A 19,109-nucleotide genomic window follows, 5' to 3' on the forward strand; every position below is an offset into this window, starting at 1 on the left:
TTTTTTTAATTAGATTTGACTGATAACACACTTAAAGTTAGTACTGACTATTGTGGGTTATGTTCTGGTTAACTAACCATTTTTAGGTATGAGAAAGAATTTTTATGTCTACATAAATCATACATATATAAACACAGTCATAAACAAGTGGGTATGTATACATATATACAATGTATGTGTTTATATGTAAACATACATGCACACACTACACTCTCACATAAATATATATCATATCCATCCATCCATCTATATTCCCCTGTTTCCCATTTTTGCTCATAGGGATTTCTGAACATTATCTGAAAGCAAATTTACCTCTAGAGGTGCTGCACTTTTGTGAGTTACTGCATTATACATACGTTCTTCACCAACTTTTTATGTTATTTTTCTGTCAATCATTTTATTGTTAATCTTATGTTGGTTAGATAATTTCAGATACACCTATCTATATATATATATATATATATATATATATATATATATATATATATATATATATATATATATATATATATATCACACAGATCCACTTTTAAATTCCAAAGTCCAAAATACCAGTGTTCATAATCTTGAAATGACAATACAGTACACTCAGAATCATGAATGCTGAAGTTACCCTTCTAAACAGTTGCCCAGCATGTAGAAATATGCCCATTTCCCCACTGTAGTGTGATCCTGGAGTTGGTATATATGTAGTTAGGGGGAGTGTAGGGGGCACAGCTCCCCATCTTGGTGGTTGTTATATCAGCCGGTGTGTTTGTGTTCATTGTTGAACAAGTGTTTACTTGCCCTGGGTGACTTTAGCTGTTTGTGATTCTGAGTTTATGGTACAGTCATTTTGAGCATGTGAGCATTGGTATTATGGGCTTCATGATTTAGAAGTGGACTCTGTGTGCTCCAAATTCCTCACAAATTCCAATGACATCTAGTAGGTCGAGCAAACACTCTTAATTGTTTATAGATATGAATGTGTGTGTGTGTGTGTGTGTGTGTGTGTGTGTGTGTGTGTGTGTGTGTGTGTGTGTGTGTGTGTGTGTGTATGGTATGGAAGAATACCTACAGCTGGGCTACCCACCTGACATATGGACTTTGGCTCTAGATGATGGTCACGCTTGATGTGACATCCAATCAGCATAAAATAAAATAAAATATTGAATGAAAGGTGTGACATCTCCACTCTGGGCCAGTAATCAAGGAGCCTGAATCCTCATTAATGACACTGGAGAGGGATGTTCACTTGGAATACAAATGGATAGACTCATTATTTCCAGATGCAGACCTCTCTGCAGCAAGTACAATTCCCCTTAATAGCACACAGGGAACACAGTCAGCCTGGGGTCTGGATTTCTCTATCTGCCTCCTTCCAGGTCCCCAGTAAGTCTCCCCAGTGGTAAAGCTTCAGAGTTTAATCCTCAGCCGAATGCCCAAGCCAAGTCTTCCACAACTCTCTCTGTAAAACCAGTGCTTCATATCCCTACCCAAGTAGCTGAGACACAAACACTCTTTGAGATTCAATTGTCTCACAGACACACACACACACACACACACACACACACACACACACACACACACACACACACACACACACACACACACAGGAAAGGATGGCACAGATTACCCACTCTACCAATTTGCCCAGACTATAAGGTAGATTCACTGTCACCAGTCAGTTACTATAAGGCTCTTAAAAGGGTATACAATTATACTGAGTGAAATTAATATTAATACAAATGGTAATGTTGACCAAACAGCCAGGCTGCCAGGCTGTCTCTTCTGTGTCAGGCAGAAATTTTTTCCCACTCTCCCACCCAGTTACAGTTGTCTTGTTAAATACCACTGTCTTTCTAGTTGCCTGCCTCTTATGTTAATCTGACCATATATTTCATTTCCTCTCTGCTTTCACTGGCTTGTGTGAGTAATCACAAAATCATCATTTTTGAAATCCCTCCCCTTCAACTATTTAAATTTATTGGCCATCCTACTGTATTCCATAGTACCAGAATACAAAAGTGACCACCCCTTTCAATCCATCTTGCTGTTTTAAAAATAGTAACCCTCCACTAAACCTTAATTTTTCAAACAGGTAAAAAGTAGGTTACCTACTTTCACATCTAACTTTTCTAGTGCACACTGCAGTGTGCATTTTTTTTCATCTTACCTTTAAGCATCCCTGTGACTAGCACTAGCTCTAATCCCTGCTGGAAAGCACTAGGAAGCCTTAAACTGATACAAGCACTCAACTCACCTTGTTAATAAGGAGAAATTAATCGTAGGCACTAAACAGCCTATAACTGCAAAGTACCTTGCTTAGGTAAGGGAAAACAGCTCCTGTACTTTACAAAAAAAAAAAAAAAAAAAAAAAAAAAGCACCAAACCAGGCATGTCCAAGGGTCAGCTTCTGGTGATTTCTCTTGTCCACCTGGTGAATCTGGGCATACTGGGGCAATGCAGCAATTGCCTCATGTACACAGACAGCCCTCTCCTCCTACAACCCAACACTACAAACTGTGAGAGATGCACTTACATAGCCAAAATGGAAGCAAAGCTCTCTCCACCCAAGATTGTGCAAGACGGTCAAGAGGAGAAGGTTAACACCCACACTACACCTCAAGCAACACATAGCCCTTCTAAACCCACACCACCAACACCCAAATATAGCAACACTAAATCCACATATGCAGAGGCCCTTAACTGTAACCAGCCCAAGCAATAAGGACCTCTGAAGCTGAAACGCAAACAAACACCAGTCACAACCAAAGTGTCATATAGCTCACAACACCAGTGTGCCACCCAGCAACAGCCCCTAAGGCAAGACAACGTACCTAACACTTTAGTCATAGGTGACTCTATAGTTCGGCACACTGATGTCCCACTCACCAGGTTGAACAAGGAGAGAATTACAGTCAGCTGCCTGTCGGGTACCAGGATCCACTACATAACGCATGCACTCAAGTCACTCCACAACAAGTACAAATATGACTCTGTCATTGTCCATGTTGGAGTGAATGACTTGAGACGTTCCTCCCTGGACTACGAGAAAAGAGACATGGAAGAGCTCATGGATCATGTGGCCCAGGCAGGTATGACCCTAGCCCTGAGTAGTATCCTGCCTTCGCCCAGAATGACACCACAATATAAGGACAAAATGATTGACTTCAACAATTGGCTAAGCTTCTGGTGTCATTCAAAGGGGATCCAGTATCTGTCTGCCTGGGATGACATGATCGACAGACCATGATGCTTTGCCAGAGATGGTCTGCACCTGTCGGCCCTGGGATTCAGGTTACTGGCTAAGGCTCTTGCCACCCCCATAGTGCTTTTTTTAGGCAAAGTTCAAAGGACAAAACCATCACCGTAACAGGTACAAGCATGCAAAATCTGAAGGTAATGCTACTCAATGCTAGAAGTCTAAACCTCAAAATGCAGTCTCTCGAGGCACTCCTAAAAATGGAGAACATTGATATCTGTGCAGTAAATGAGACCTGGTTCATGGCTCCAGAGAGCACCCCTGCAATATCAGGCTACAACTCTTACCACACTTTTCGGCCACCAAACCAGAACCGAAACACTAAAGATGGAGGAGTGTCAATATTCACCAGGGATGTTCACACCACCAGGCTAGTTGCCCAACACAATGCATCTGAAATTCTCCAGGTGCAACTAACACTAGGTAAGACTGCAATCCAAATTGTAGTTTGCTACAGATCCCCCACCATGCCCCAAGATTCTCACTGCACCTTTCTAAACATACTGGAAAATATTAAGATAGAACCAAACACCCTAATACTGGGTAATTTTAACTACCCTGCCATTAACTGGGAAAACTACTCATGTACCAACACCTTTGCACAACGGTTCTTGGAATTCATAAATTCCAATGCCCTGAATCAACTAATCCATAGTCCCACCAGGGGTTCCAGTATCCTAGACCTGGTCATTACCAACATGGAAATCAATGCTCCACACCTATGGTCACCCCCTCGTTAGTCAGGTCTGACCATAAGCTAATCACCCTTAACATTCACATCCCACCCACCAGTAAGGAAACCTCCATAAAAAGCTTCTCCAAAGCCAACATCATGCTACTCAAGTCAGAATTGACAAACTTCATGACACCCATGCAGACAGGAACTGAAAGTTCAACTGCTGAATCCTACACTAAGGCACTGTACAAGCACATCCACTCATGCATGAATCGTGCCATCCCAAATAGAACCAAGATGCTCTCATCCAAAAAAGGAAGCCAATCTGGTGGTCCACTGCCATAAACAAACTTTACAACAAAAGGAAGAAACTGTTGCAGAAAAGAGGAAAATCACAGGATGCAAAAAACTTCCTTACCAGCCTCAGTAAGAAACTGAGATCCCTCATAAAATCCTCCAAAGCTAGTTACGAAAATAAAATTGCCAAAGATTCCAAACACAACCACAAGGCATTCTATAACTATGTCAAGAATCTAAATGGCAATGCTCAGATCTGCTCTGAGCTAAAACAGAATGGCATTAAATATACTGATCCCAAGGATATTGCCAATATCCTGGCAGATTGATTCAGTGCCAACTTCACCCCCCCCTCACCCCCTAAATGGCCTATCTCAATACCGGAAGATTGCAACTTTCCAGTAATAACGGCCACACAGGTAAAAAACGCACTCTCCAAAGCTAAGAAAACAGCATCCATGGGACCAGATGACATCCTGGACTATGTACTATATGAACTACAATATGAACTGGCACCTCACCTAAGTGTCATGTTTAATCATAGCCTCACCTCAGGTTTCATGCCCACTGAGTGGCACAGAGCTACAGGTATCCCACTCCACAAGGAGGGATACACCTTGGATCCCAAAAACTACTGCCCCATCAGTCTGATGAGCCTTATCTGCAAGGCCATGGAGTGTATTATCATGGAACTTATAAACAATGACATTGGCAACCTTCAAACAGTGGACCCCACCCAGTTTGGGTTTGTGAAGGGCCGATCTTGTCTCCTGAACCTGATTGACTTCTTCGAATCAGTCTCCAGAGCCATGGACAAGGGTAAGGTGGTTCACACAGCCTATATAGACCTTGCGAAGGCCTTTGACACCATCCCACACTCTGGAATCATAGATAAACTTACTAAGCTGGGCATTAATCCCTACATCACCCAATGGGTTGCTAACTGGCTTACTGACAGAACCCACACTGTAAAAGTAGCCGACTCCAAATCCAGCTCCAGACAAGTGACAAGTGGAGTACCTCAGGGTTCAGTCCTGGGACAGCACTTATTTGGCATCTACTTCTCTGAAGTACAAGCCGACACTAAAAGACTCTGGCTAACAAAGGTCGCAGATGACTGCAAACTGGGAGCCATTATTGAATCCCCAAATGATGTGAATACTCTACAAAAGGGCCTTACTGAAACAGATGCTTGGTGCCAGAGCCATGGGCTCAAGCTCAATGCCAAGAAATGTATAGTTATCCCCTTTGGGAAAAAACATGTACCCATGAATTACCATATAGGCGGCAGTACACTAAACACTGAAAGTGTGATAAGAGACTTAGAGACACAGGTGGACAGTGGTCTCACCTTCGATAACCACATCACCACAACAGTCAGGAAATCCTTCTATGTGGCACACCTCATCACTAAGGGCTTTTCATCCAGAAAAAAGGAGGTCATTGTCCCACTGTACTCATCCCTCATTAGACCCATTATAGAATACAATGCCCCGTTTGGTATGTACCTCACAAGACATCTGCAACAACTGGAAAGGCCACAGAAATACCTAACTAAAAGAATCACAGGCCTAAAGCAGATGCTCTAAGCTGACCGCCTTAAAAAACTCCAGCTATACTCTGTGGCATATCGTCTACTCAGAGGCGATCTCTGCTTAACATACAAGGTCATGTCAACCTCAGAGCTGTTGGACATGCTACACTTAAAGAAATCCCAATCCCTCTGAGCCACATGCTCCAGGGATCTAAACCTTGTCATCACAATAAGCAAAACATGCTGGAGGGATAGGTTCCTGACCCAGAGACTCCCCAGACTCTGTAATAGATTGCCCATACATGTCAAGCAGAGTGCCTCTTTGGCCCTATTCAGAAGGAACCTTGACGATTGGATGGGAGAAAGGAAATTCACCCCGGGGATCACGTCAGTCACCCTGCAAGACAGGGGTCCAGGGAAGTAAATAGTGTGGAAAGAAATAGCCAGGGAATTGTTATGGCTAGGCTTGTAAAGGCCCTAGGGCTGATAGTCTAGTACCAACCTATGAACCTATGAACCTATGAGTGGCCAGAGTTATCACCAAATAAATATGTGCAAATACTCTCAAAACTTAAATATTTTCTATAAAGCACCAGCCACAATGAAAACTTTAAATATATTTAATAATAAATTATAAAAGAACATGAAAATATGAAAATATCTATTTACAGTAAACACCAGAGTTCCAGACACAGGAAATATTGAAATTAACACAGCTGGAAAGAGTCGCACAGTTACAGAAAAAAACAATGCTTAGTTATTCTCACTATATTTTCCTGACTAACCTAAAGAATTACTATTCCTACTTACTGAATAGAGCAAAGCAAGATAATGTGGGTGAGTGGTCCTTATTGTCAGATCCAAGACAGAATACAGACTGCTGAGAGCAATCTCCTACTAATATCTAAATATTATTTCTGGCTTACAGAATGATATCACACACATCTGGTCATCTGACTCTGTTTCCTGCACTATCCTCCATCACTAGAAACTACAAGTGTTTAGCATTTATGTGCTACAATACACACTAGACCTTTTAGCTAAGTTTTATTAAAGCATCTGGAAGCCATAAAGCAATAAAACCATTCCACTCTTCCTACAGGAGCTACAACCTGTTGTCTAGCACAGACATTGCATCTCTGGCTCCATTCAAAACTGTGGGATAACATCTGTATGGCTTAGCCCAGAAAGTAATTTAATTTCAAGAATATTTTTTTCTCAAAGTCAGGAAGTCAGGTGGATTAACCTCTTCTCTCCCAGTATATGCTGTTACAATGCATACATTTAAACAGTTACAATAATGCATGTACAGTTCTTTACTGTCCAGCAGGAAATACTATTGCTACATTTTAACACAAACAAACCTCACAAATACATTTTCAGCACAAGCATCTGTACAAATCAGTTTGATATACAAATGACATATAATTATTTACAAAATTTCAGCTAGCTGTGCTGGCATATGTTACTCATCCACCGCCTCACTTTTCCTGGCATGGCTGGCAGTACCTCCTATCATCACATAATGAATGGACAACTGTATGTATTAATGCATAAACCTTTACATCTCTCATATGCTTTCTACAGGGCTAGTAAAAGTCCAGTCATAAAATCAGTGAAAACACTCATGACCTTCCTTCTTTGTAGAAACAACTGCAAATAAAATGCAGTGACTAAACTGATCAGCCAAATAGGTGCTGCTGCAAAAACAGTCACTTGAAATGGACTCTGTCTAAAACTGGAAAAAAGTATAAAAGAAGGGCTCCAGTTGCAGTCAAACAGCTCCAAAAATTTTATTAAAATAATAAAACAGTGTGAGCGGTTTCGTCTTACCACAGACTTCTTCAGACAAAAAGTACCAGCCACATCACTTCCTTATATACCCCTACTAATTACCCATTACATCAATAAGCAGAGTTAATAATTTAAAGAAACACCTGATAAAACAAATGTAGCACTTAAAAAGTCTTACAAATCCTTATCTTTTGTAAAAAAACGTATTCAAACCAGATGAATAATAAGTTTTAGTCCCCCAATATTTAAATAATGATAGTGTTATACATTTTAAGTCAAACCTGTCCTATAATAGCCTTTCTTTCTTTTAAAATTGGTTGACAGACACCTACTCGTTCAGACCAGGGGATGAGATAGCTCGTAACCTAAGTTGCCATATAAGTATTTTTTTAAAAGACTCAACTTGCAATACCTACCCCATTGGATTATTTTTAGCCAAATCTAAAATATCAAACTGGAAACCAACATAATTAGAACAGTCCAAGGAGTGTTTATATAAAGCACTAGCGTCTTTCTTTGTCCTTATGTCATAAAGATGTTCGAATATTCTATTTTAAGGGCACTCTCAGTTTTCCCTATAAAGAAGCAAGAACAACCTCCACACTTTACTAAATAAATCAGTTTGGTTGTTCCACAATTCCCTTTCTTAAAGTAAATTTTGCTTCCCACCCCATTATCTAATGTCAAACTGTCTGTTCTAGTTATGCATGAGCAGTAGTTACATGCTCCACAAGCTGTTGTTCCCCTTCTTGTCTCATCCGTATTAGGTGATTCTCCCTTGAGAAGCTCCTTAAAATTCCTTCCAGTTCTATAAAGAATTTGGGCTTACTCCACACAATTTTGTTAAGTTCCTTACTGATTTTAAAAATACACCAACTTGTTTGTAGTATGTCATGCAAAGGTTTGGTAAAGGGGTTGAATTTCATAACAATTAATTAGTAGAGGTATATAAGAAAGTGATGTGGCTGGTACTCTTTGTCTGAAGAAATCTCTGTGGTGAGATGAAAGTGCTCACATTGTTTTATTATTTTAATTACTTTTTGGAGCTGTATGACTGTGACTGGAACCCTTCTTTTACACTTTTTTTTCTGGTTTGGACTGTGTCTAAAACTGCTAAACTTGTCATAGGCATAATCATCCCTTTCCACTTTGAATTATAACCTTTTGATTGTGTTATGTATATGAATGAACCTTAACTGTGTAGTTCTAAAAATCCCAACCAATAAGGTAATCCTAAGTTACCTTGTTCTACTTGGAGGAGCCAGTTATCCTAATTAACTCTTGCCCTCTTCCCCTCCCAGGTAAATTCCTTCAATTATTTATCAATTATTGTCCACAACTTCTCTGTGGTTGATAAAAAATATAATAATATTAATATAAAACTAAAGGGACTAAAATCAGTTTGAATGTTTGTATCTTACAACCCATATTCATAAACAAGAGCTTCCAGTTTCCCAGTTTTCATATTATCTTTTGTCTAGTCTCTTCCCACATATCGTTACCTGCCATAGCAGAATCTTCTCTAATTCATACTCCTACATACTTCTACATCCTCATAAATATAAGCATTGCTGAACCAGTCTGTCTGTGGGTGAATAATTTATAGCTATAGCCTTTGTTTTATCTTCTTTTATTTTATATCCTGAAAAGACAAAACTGTCTCAAAAATATTCCATAATGCCAAGATGCCCTTTTAATAATATCATCTGCAAATAAAGCCAACTTTTCTTGATTACCAGCCATCCATCCTTAAACATCTGGGTCACTTATTTTCTTTGTCAATAGCTCTAAGTATAAAGCAAATAACAAAGTGAAAGAGACTTGTCTGCCTGGTTCCTCCATTCAAACATGACTTATCAGAGAGAAACAAACCCACATTCATTTTTATCTCCAGTCTCTCATATATTTGCTGAATTAACCTTATTATTGTATCAGGGAATGCAAATGCTTCCATTATCTTACTCATAAAATCCCAGCTTACTCTGCCAAATGCTTTCTTTGCATCAAGACCTACCAATAACAGAGGTATTTCTTTGCATTCTCCTTCCCCCTAGATCATCATTGTTCTGTTAATGTTGTTGAATGCTTGCCTCCCCTCCACAAAACCAAATTGATCCTTATCTACCAATTTTGTGAACACCTTTACCGTTCTTTTAGACAGTAAAGGCATAAACACTTTATAATGATAATTTAAAATTGAAATATATCTATATGTAGCTGGGTCTGACAGATCTTTACCTTCTTTGGGTAATAAGTAATAGCCACCACACCTTTCTTCCAAGATGTTGTTGCTTCCCCTTCTTTTAAAATACTATTAAACAAAATCTTTCAAATCGTCATTACTTTCTTACCTCCTAACTTCCAAACTTCCACATGAATACTGTCTGTTCCAGGGAATTTTGCCCAGGATTCTTGAGAAAAGAAGTTGACAGATAAGAGCTTTCTCTCTCTCTCTCTCTCTTGCTTGCTCACTGTTTCTCTCTATCTCTCTTTCTTATGCACACTCACACACACACACACAGGTACACACACACACACACACACACACACACACACACACACACACACACACACACACACACATTTGCATTACTTTTCATTATTTTTAGCCACCTTGCTAAACATGCCTTTTGAAGCCTTGGTTAGCAATGAGAAAGCAAATCAGCAAGCCCTTATAACAACTGCTGTAGTTATTTTGCTAGTTGATTTTTTTTCTGTATTTATTTATTTTTTATACTCACTAAACAGCAAAGTCTTGTCTAGCAAGTACAAACAAGATGGCAGCAATTTGCTTTTTTTATTCCATGCTTAATGGCAGATTAACATGCTATTGTGAAGCAGCAGACATATTTATTTATTTGTCTTTGTTGACTGGGCTAAGTCTGACTGGGTAAAATCCATTTCAAGTGGAGGCCCGGGGAGAAAAACTCCACATTTAAGTTACACATGATGCACATTTATTATTGCAGGCTAAAACATCTGTACATGAGCTTATTTACATGATTTTACCATTTTCTACATGAACATAGCATTTTAACACAAATAATAAGAGAAAAATGAATATACATTAGCTAATTATTAAACAGAAACATAAAATACAATAACAGTTAATGTACTTATAGCATGGTGGCTACAGAGAAAAGCTGAAACTGGGCTATTTTTCAGGTTAGTAATAATTTACAGACAGACAAGTAGTAATGTTGATTAAAGCTGATGATAGCAGAGGTATGAAAGCAGAAATTATGTAAATGTGCAGGAAGATAAATGGAGAGAGGAGGAAATTACTTAGTGGTGGGGTGTGAGAGAAAGAGGAAGAGGAAGAGCTTAGGACATTAGTGCAGTATGAGGGGGAGCAATAAGGTACAAAGGATTGGGAAGCAAAATGAATGCAAGAGTTGGAGAAAAGTAATCTGAGTAAGGCTAACCATGTGAGCAGGAAAAACAGAGCAATCTTTGGCATAGGTGCTGTTTAAGCAAAGACTTGATACTATTTACATTGTTTTGACTGTGTGGGAATTTAATTCCAGAGGTTTTACATATAATGGGAGTAGAGTATCCAGCAGTGCTGACTGTTTTATTGATACATAGTAAGAGTTTATTGCAATTTTTTAGTGAGTTTTCCTGATAACTGGAAGTATGCGGTGATCAAATTTGAGGTTGTCATCTATTATGAATCAGAGTAGTTTAGTTTGACTTATTGTTTCTATTTTTGTGTTATTACTTGAGATAATATGAAATGTGTGTTTCTGCTTAAGGTGTTGGCTTGGTGTAAATAGCATAAGTTTTTTTTTTGGCATTACATTTTTTAGCCATATTTCAGTGTCAGTGAAGGATTTTTGAGTGATTTTTTTTTTTTTTGTAATTTTGTTATGGAAGGGGTAAAGCAGATAAGTGTTGAATTGTTGTATTTTATGAGAGTGGCAAGTGCTGTAGTGGTATAAAGTTTATTTATGAAAATATTAAATAGAAGGAGACCAAGTGTTGCCCCTTGGGGAACACCAAAAGAGATTAACTGCAATGCTGAAAGATTTTGTTAGCATTTAGATGCCTGCTGATGACTGTATAAATAACTGCGAAACCAGGAGAGGAAGGGGTAAGTGACACTAGTGTTGCAAATTCAGAAAGGAGCTTTTGGTGGGATACAGTGTCAAATGTTTTGGAAAGGTCAAGGGAAAGTAAAAAAAATGAGGTTGGCCTCATTTCTGTATTGATCTACTATGTTGGTGATGTGGAAAAGGCCAGTAATACTAGTAATGTGTATGGGCCTAAAACCGTGCTGGGTGTTGGAGAAGAGGCTGTGTTTGATTATATGTTTCATAAGCTGATAGTGAATACATTTCACAAGGATTTTTGTGAGGGGTGATAGGATAACAGTAGGTCTATAATTTGTTAACTCTGTTGAAGTACCTCCTTTGTAAAGGTGTAAAATAATGGATTTTTTTGAGATGGATGAGAGACAGTTTTCAGTTATTGACCGGTTGATCAGAATGGAGACAGAGAAGGCTAGTGCTTCTGTACCCATTTTGAAGAATTCAGTGGGAAGGTTATTGGTAGCTGAGGTTGTTGCTTTTTATTTTCTTTTTATTTGGTTAGTATTTTTTATTGTTGATGTTAGGATGGGCTGAAAACTAAAAGACAGTTGCTTTTCAGAGTCGATGGAAGCTGGAGGGCTGAAGTGAGGTGGTCATTGATTAGTGACAGAACTGACTGGATAAAATGAGTATTAAACTGAGTGTCAATGGATTCTCTGTTGTTTGAATTAGAAGTATATGGTGTAGTGGTATGGCCATGGTGTAATGGTCTACTTAAAGAGGATCAAAAAAGTTTGTGCCTGTTTTGGTGTTTTTGTTGGAGATTACTGTAGAATGATTTCTTGGTATGGTTTCTGAGATGTTTAAATTTTAGTAGGCATGTTGTGTTTTACTTTTATACCATTCTTTCCACGCTTTATATCTTTGCAGCATGAGCTGTTTGGTTTCTTTTGTCAGCCACAGTGCTGTGTTAGTTTTTACCCTTCTTGTCCTAACTGGTGCTAAATCATTTAGTATTTTTAGGCAGGTGTAAATGAAGTAAATAACTGCTTCGTCTAGGGGCATAACTCTTAATACATTCCAGTTACAGTGGGACAGGATTGTAATAAATTTGCCTTTGTCAAATTTGGTTAAATCTTGTACTTGTTTATAGATTGTTTGGGTGAACCATGCTGTAGTCTAATTACATGGGGTGAAAGGTGGTCACTTCTAATATCTGATTAGCAACCAGAGGATTTTATATTATGGGGTTTGTTTGTTAATATCCAATCCAATGTGGACTGCCCGTTAGCATTTTTGTTGATTTTGGTGGTAGAGCTTATTAGCTGGGTGAAGCCAAATAGGTGAATAGAGTCCTTGGGGTTACTGCTGTTTATGGATTACCAGTAAATTAAACTGCACTGTTTGTACTGCATTTGTCTGCCTTACTGTCCCTGTTAAATCATATGTTATTGCTGTTTTCACTGCTGCTACGCTGCTTTGCTATTTTCTCTGATTGCAAAGTAATTGTTACTACTTTTCACTGTTTGCAAAGCATATGTTCTGTTTGTTCTGTTTTCTTGCCAAGCAGTGTTTTAAATAACTGATTTTGTTACTGTTTAAAACATTCTTTAATGTCTTCTTGCTGTTTTTCTGCTGTTTAAAACATTTGTTAGTGCCTCACTGCTGCTTTTCTGCTGTTTCAAACATGTGAGTGTTTCCTGCCTAAATCAGTGTAGCTAGTAGCTGTAGCATATTGCATATATCTGTTTGTAGTGGCTGTTGTACTCTGTGCACATTTTCCAAACCATTTATAAACCATTTCTGATTGGAAGGGGACCTTCTGCACCCTTGTGAGAGAAGTGTGCTGACTGGAAACTGTCTGTTGAAGGGTGATTAGTCTAAGGCTTGGAGTAAGCAGTGGTTCTATCTATATTACAGATTTATTCACCTCACGATAAGTTAGACTGGACAACTACATGGAGTTACTCCAAGTTCAGATTACTGTGCGTAAGTCCCCCATTCGAGTCATAGGTTCATAGGTTCATAGGTTGGTACAAGGCTATCAGCCCTAGGGCCTATGCAAGCCTAGCCATAACAATTCCCTGGATATTTCTTCCCACAATATTTACTTCTCTGGGCCCCTGTCTAGCAGGGTGACTGACATGATCCCTGGGGTGAATTTCCTATCTCCCATCCAATCATCAAGGTTCCTTTTGAAGAGGGCCAATGAGGCACTCTGCTTCACATGTATGGGCAGTCTATTCCAGAGTATGGGGAGTCTCTGGGTCAGGAACCTATCCCTCCAGCATGTTTTGTTCATTGTGATGACAAGATTTAGATCCCTGGAGCGTGTGGCTCTGAGGGATTGGGATTTCCTTAAGTGTAGCATGTCCAACAGCTCAGGGTTTGACATGGCCTTGTATGTTAAGCAGAGATCACCTCTGAGTAGATGATATGCCACAGAGTATAGCTGGAGTTTTTTTAGATGGTCAGCATATAGCATCTGCTTTAGGCCTGTGATTCTTTTAGTGAGGTATTTCTGTGGCCTTTCCAGCTGTTGCAGATGTCATGTGAGGTACATACCAAACGGGACATTATACTCTATAATGGGTCTAATGAGGGATGAGTACAGTGGGACAATGGCCTCCTTTTTTCTGGATGAAAAGCCCTTAGTGATGAGGTGTGCCACATAGAAGGATTTCCTGACTGTTGTGGTGATCTGGTTATCGAAAGTGAGACCACTGTCCACCTGTGTCCCTAAGTCTCTCATCACACTTTCAATATTTAGTGCCCTGCCACCTATGTGGTAATTCATGGCTACATGTTTTTTTCCAAAGGGGATAACTGTACATTTCTTGGCATTAAGCTTGAGCCCATGGCTTTGGTACCAGGCATCTGTTTCTGTAAGGCCCTTTTGTAGAATATCCACATCATTTGGGGATTCAATAATGGCTTCCAGTTTGCAGTCATCTGCAAACTTTGTTAGCCAGAGTCCCTTAGTGTTGGCCTGTACTTCAGAGAAGTAGATGCCAAACAAGAGTGGTCCCAGGACTGAACCCTGACATACTCCACTTGTCACTTGTCTGGAGCTGGATTTGGAGTCGGCTACTTTTACAGTCTGGGTTCTGTCAGTAAGCCAGTTGGCAACCCATCGAGTGACATAGGGATTTATGCACAGCTTAGTAAGTTTATCTATGATTCCAGAGTGGAGGATGGTGTCGAAGGCCTTGGTGAGTCCAGATAGGCTGTGTGGACCGCCTTACCCTCGTCCACAGCTGTGGAGACTGATTCAAAGAAGTCAATCAGATTCAGGAGACAAGATCGGCCCTTCACAAACCCAAACTGGGTGGGGTTCAGTGCTTGAAGGTTTCCAGTGTCTTTGTTTATAAGTTCCATGATAATGCAGTCCATGCCCTTGCAGATCAGGCTTGTCAGACTGATGGGACGGTAGTTCCCGGGATCCAAGGTGGATCCTCCCTTGTGGAGCGGGATAACTGTAGCTGTGCGCCACTCAGTGGGCACAAAGCTTGAGGTGAGGCTATGATTAAACATGACACTTAGGTGAGATGCCAGTTAATTTTGTAGTTCATGTAGTACACAGCCTGGGATGTCATCTGGTCTCATGGATGCTGTATTCTTATCTTTGGAGATTGTGGTTTCTACCTGTGTGGCCATGATTATTGGAATTTGGCAATCTTTTGTTATTGAGATGGGCCCTTTAGGGGGTGAGAGGGGGGTGAAGTTGGCACTAAATCGATCTGCAAGGATATTGGCAATATCCTTGAGATCAGTATATTTAATGCCATTCTGTTGTAGCTCAGAGCAGATCTGAGCATTGCCATTTAGATTATAGATTCCCCCTTTATGGATTATGATACACACAAGGCCTACTTACCAAACTGGAGTCAATCCAAATATTGCCAAACATTTTGGTCATGGGAGACTTCAATTATCCCACCATCAACTGGGAAAGCTACTCTAGCTCTAACTCACTAATGTAAAAGTTCATTGACTTTGTTAACTTAAATACCCTGGCACAAATTGTTCAAATCCCAACAAGAAGAACAAACATACTAGATATGGTCCTCACTAACATGACAAACAAATGCACCACTGCAACTGTTGGACCCTCATTAGTTAAATCTGACCACAAATCAGTCACCTTCAAACTGGCACTAACACCAGAACTCAAAAAGGGTGAAGTCAGACAAAAAACTTCACCAAAGCAAACTATACCCTCCTATGGAAAGGTATAAATGCATTCCAAGCCCGACCCTCATCTAGAAGTGGTAACTGCACCAAAGCTTACACCAAAGCTCTGCACAGTCACTTGTATAAGTGTGTGATGCCCGCTCCCTGGCCCAGCAATCAAGGAGCCTCAATCCTCACCACTAATACCAGAGCGGGTGTCTCATATAAGAGGAAAGGATAACAAATACAAACAGTAAAGTACAATTTCCCTTAAGTGCACACAGAGATCACAGTCAGTCTGGGGCTGGTTGCTCCCTTGCTCCCCAGGTCCCCAATAAGACTCCCCACTGGCACAGCTATAGGGTCCAGATCTCAGCCTAGCTGGCAAGCTAAAACCTCCAGTACCCTCTCTGTCCAACCAGTGCTTCGTGTCCCTGCCCAAGTAGCTGACACACACACACACACTTTGAGATAAGTATTTATACAACTTCACAGACACTCCTGGGAAAGACTGACACAGACTCTCCAGCTGTGCTCCTTTTCCCAGACTATATGGTAGTAATTACTACCACCGCCACCTAATAATTATCAGCTACCCAAAGGCCCTTAAAAGGGTGTCCAATTATTACTGTGCAATATTATTATCCAATGGTAAGTGTGACTACTCAGTCTTAAGGCTTATTAGAGTGGCTTTGTACAATAAACTCCATAAATATGCAATGTACTCTAGAGCTTAACTTATCTCTACATAAACCAGACACAGTTGAAAAGGGTTTAAAAATATTTAATAATAAATACTAAAAACACAAGACAATACTACTACACCACAGTGCTATTCAAGAGTTCAGAGATCGCACAGAAACTTAAAATAATTCAGTAGTACAGTTCATAAAAGAAAAAAAACACTTAGACTAATCTTTACAGTCCTAGCTATTTCTACAAGAAAACATACTTCTAAAGTAACTTACTTACATAGTGCAAGGCAGTGCTGAATTAGATGTCCAAGATCAAAATGCTTAATAATCTCTGATCCTCACTGTTTAAATTGCTATTGCACTTCTGATAAAACATTACATCATCTTTTTACACTTCCTGGAGTTCCCAGGCTGACACATTATCTACATTTACATTCTTAACATCTCCCTTTTGTTATCTTGCAGCTGGTCATGAACAGAGAAATAAAATACATTTGCATGTTTAAGTCTAGCAATTTAACTCTTCGTTAAAACAATAGAAAGAATTTCTTCATCTAGACTATTCAGCACCACTGTTCCCATGAAAGGGTCACCACATGCTTTTACCGGGTCAGTAGAGAGCACTGTTGCCACATTTTTGTAACAGCATTTCTTTACATTTAAAACAAGTCTATAGTTTACATTTACATTTAAAAATGATAGAATTATCTATAAAATTCTATCTGGCTAGGCTGGCAGCCTTCACCCATCTCTACCAGTCTTCACAAAGTGTATAGTCTCAGCTGTTCCAGAGGCAATCAAAGCCAGATCCCCATGTAAAAGAAGCCACCCTGGTGGACATCCAGCAGCAACAATCTTTGCAACAAATGCAAAATGTTGCTGTCTAAGAAAACTAAGGTGAGGCCCCAACAATGGGAAAGCACCCTCTTCAGCCTCACTAGACAAATAAGACAACATGTCAAATCCTCTAAGGGTTACTTTAAGAAAAACTTAGCAATCACAACCAAGGATAATCATTAGACCTTTTATAGCTATATATGTAGCTTAAAAGGTAGGACACAAGCATATGCTGAACTAGTGACTAAAGGTATCACACACTGATCCCACAGAGATAGGAAACCTGGTTGTGAACAGATCTGGTGAAAATTTCACTCCCTTATCCCCTCCAAACATATCACATCCTTGCCCTCAACTCCCCCACTTGCCCTACATATCCAAAGAGCAGGTCATTAAAGCCTTGTCTAAGGCACAAAAACACAGCCTCTTGGGACCAGATGGCATCCCAGGCTGTCTTCTAAACAAACTAAAACATGAACTAGCATCACCATTAAGTACACCATTCAATCACAGCCTAGCCACTGGCTTTGTCCCTGCAGAATGGAGAACAGCAACAGTTATTCCCCTCCAAAGAGGTGGCTTAGCAGCAGACCCAGGGAATTATTGACCCACAAGTTTTAAAAGCCTCATCTGTAAAGGCATGAAACATATCATCATGGACCTTATAAATACACATATAGGCGACCTCCAAATCCTGGATTCAACCCAATTCAGATTCATAAAGGGCAGATCCTATCTATTAAACCTGGTAGATGTCTTTGAAAATGTGACCAGGGCCATTGACAAGGGAAAATCTGTGCACACAGTATACCTCGACTTTGCAAAGGCCTTTGACACAATCCCACACTCAGGCATTACTGATAAACTTACCAAACTGAATGTAAACCCCTTTGTTGTAAGATGGGTTGCCAACTGGCTCACAAACCAGTCATATACTATCAAAGTGGGTGATTCCACATCAACCAGCATATGTGTCACCAGTAGCATGCCACAAGGGTCAGCTCTGGTCCCCCTACTATTTGGTATATACTTCTCAGACGTTCAGGCTAAAACTAAGGGACTGTGGCTGACCAAGTTTGCAGATGACTGCAAACTGGAATCCATCAAGATGCATCTGAACACCATGGTTCTGGGTTATTTTAATTACCCATCCATTGACTGGGTAAATTACTCATGCTCAAACGTACTTGCCCAAGGTTTCTCGAGTTCAGTAACTCCAGTGCCTTGGACCAGCAGGTGGACACCCCATCTAGGAACACCAACATCCTGGATCTGGTGCTTACCAATATGTGGGACCACTGTAGCACCTCCACTGTGAGGTCTTCCCTTGTCAGATCTGACCGCAAATCAGTCTCATTCAAAGTAACTATCACACCTGACCCCCACCCCCCAAAAGCAACTAAACTTAAAAACTAAAAAACTTTTCTGAAACAGATTATATTCTTCTAAGGGATGGTATAAATAGCTTCACTGCACATCCCCCCTTAGATGGAATTGGCAACTATGCCAAGTCCTACACTTATGCTTTTTACAAGCACCTGTATAACTGCATTTAAGTGGCCAAACTTAATAGGACCAAAACAAGTTCTTCAAGGAAGAGCAAACCTGCCTGGTGGACAACTGCCATTAACAGGCTTTACAACAAAAGGAAAAAATTGTTGTCCAAAAGTTAGAGGGAGCATGGCCTAAACTGGAAACACTCCCTCCTCAGCTTAAACAAACAAATAAGACTTCTTTTGAAGTCTTCCAAAGCAAAGTAGGAATCAAAGTTAGTGTGCTCAGCTAAGGACAGCAATAAGGCATTACATCCATAGCCTAAAAGGTAAGA

The 19,109-nt window shown here is 39.9% G+C and overlaps 1 protein-coding gene across 1 annotated transcript in view; it reads right to left on the bottom strand.

Annotated features, from left to right (window-relative positions):
• Positions 1-19,109, bottom strand: part of LOC122797794 (cubilin-like) — a 2,156,354-nt gene that overhangs the window by 1,968,672 nt on the left and 168,573 nt on the right. The window lies entirely within an intron of this gene.

Source organism: Protopterus annectens, chromosome 3.part1 (assembly GCF_019279795.1).
Source record: "Protopterus annectens isolate FY-2018-M chromosome 3.part1, PAN1.0, whole genome shotgun sequence".
NCBI classification, from domain to species: domain Eukaryota; kingdom Metazoa; phylum Chordata; order Ceratodontiformes; family Protopteridae; genus Protopterus; species Protopterus annectens.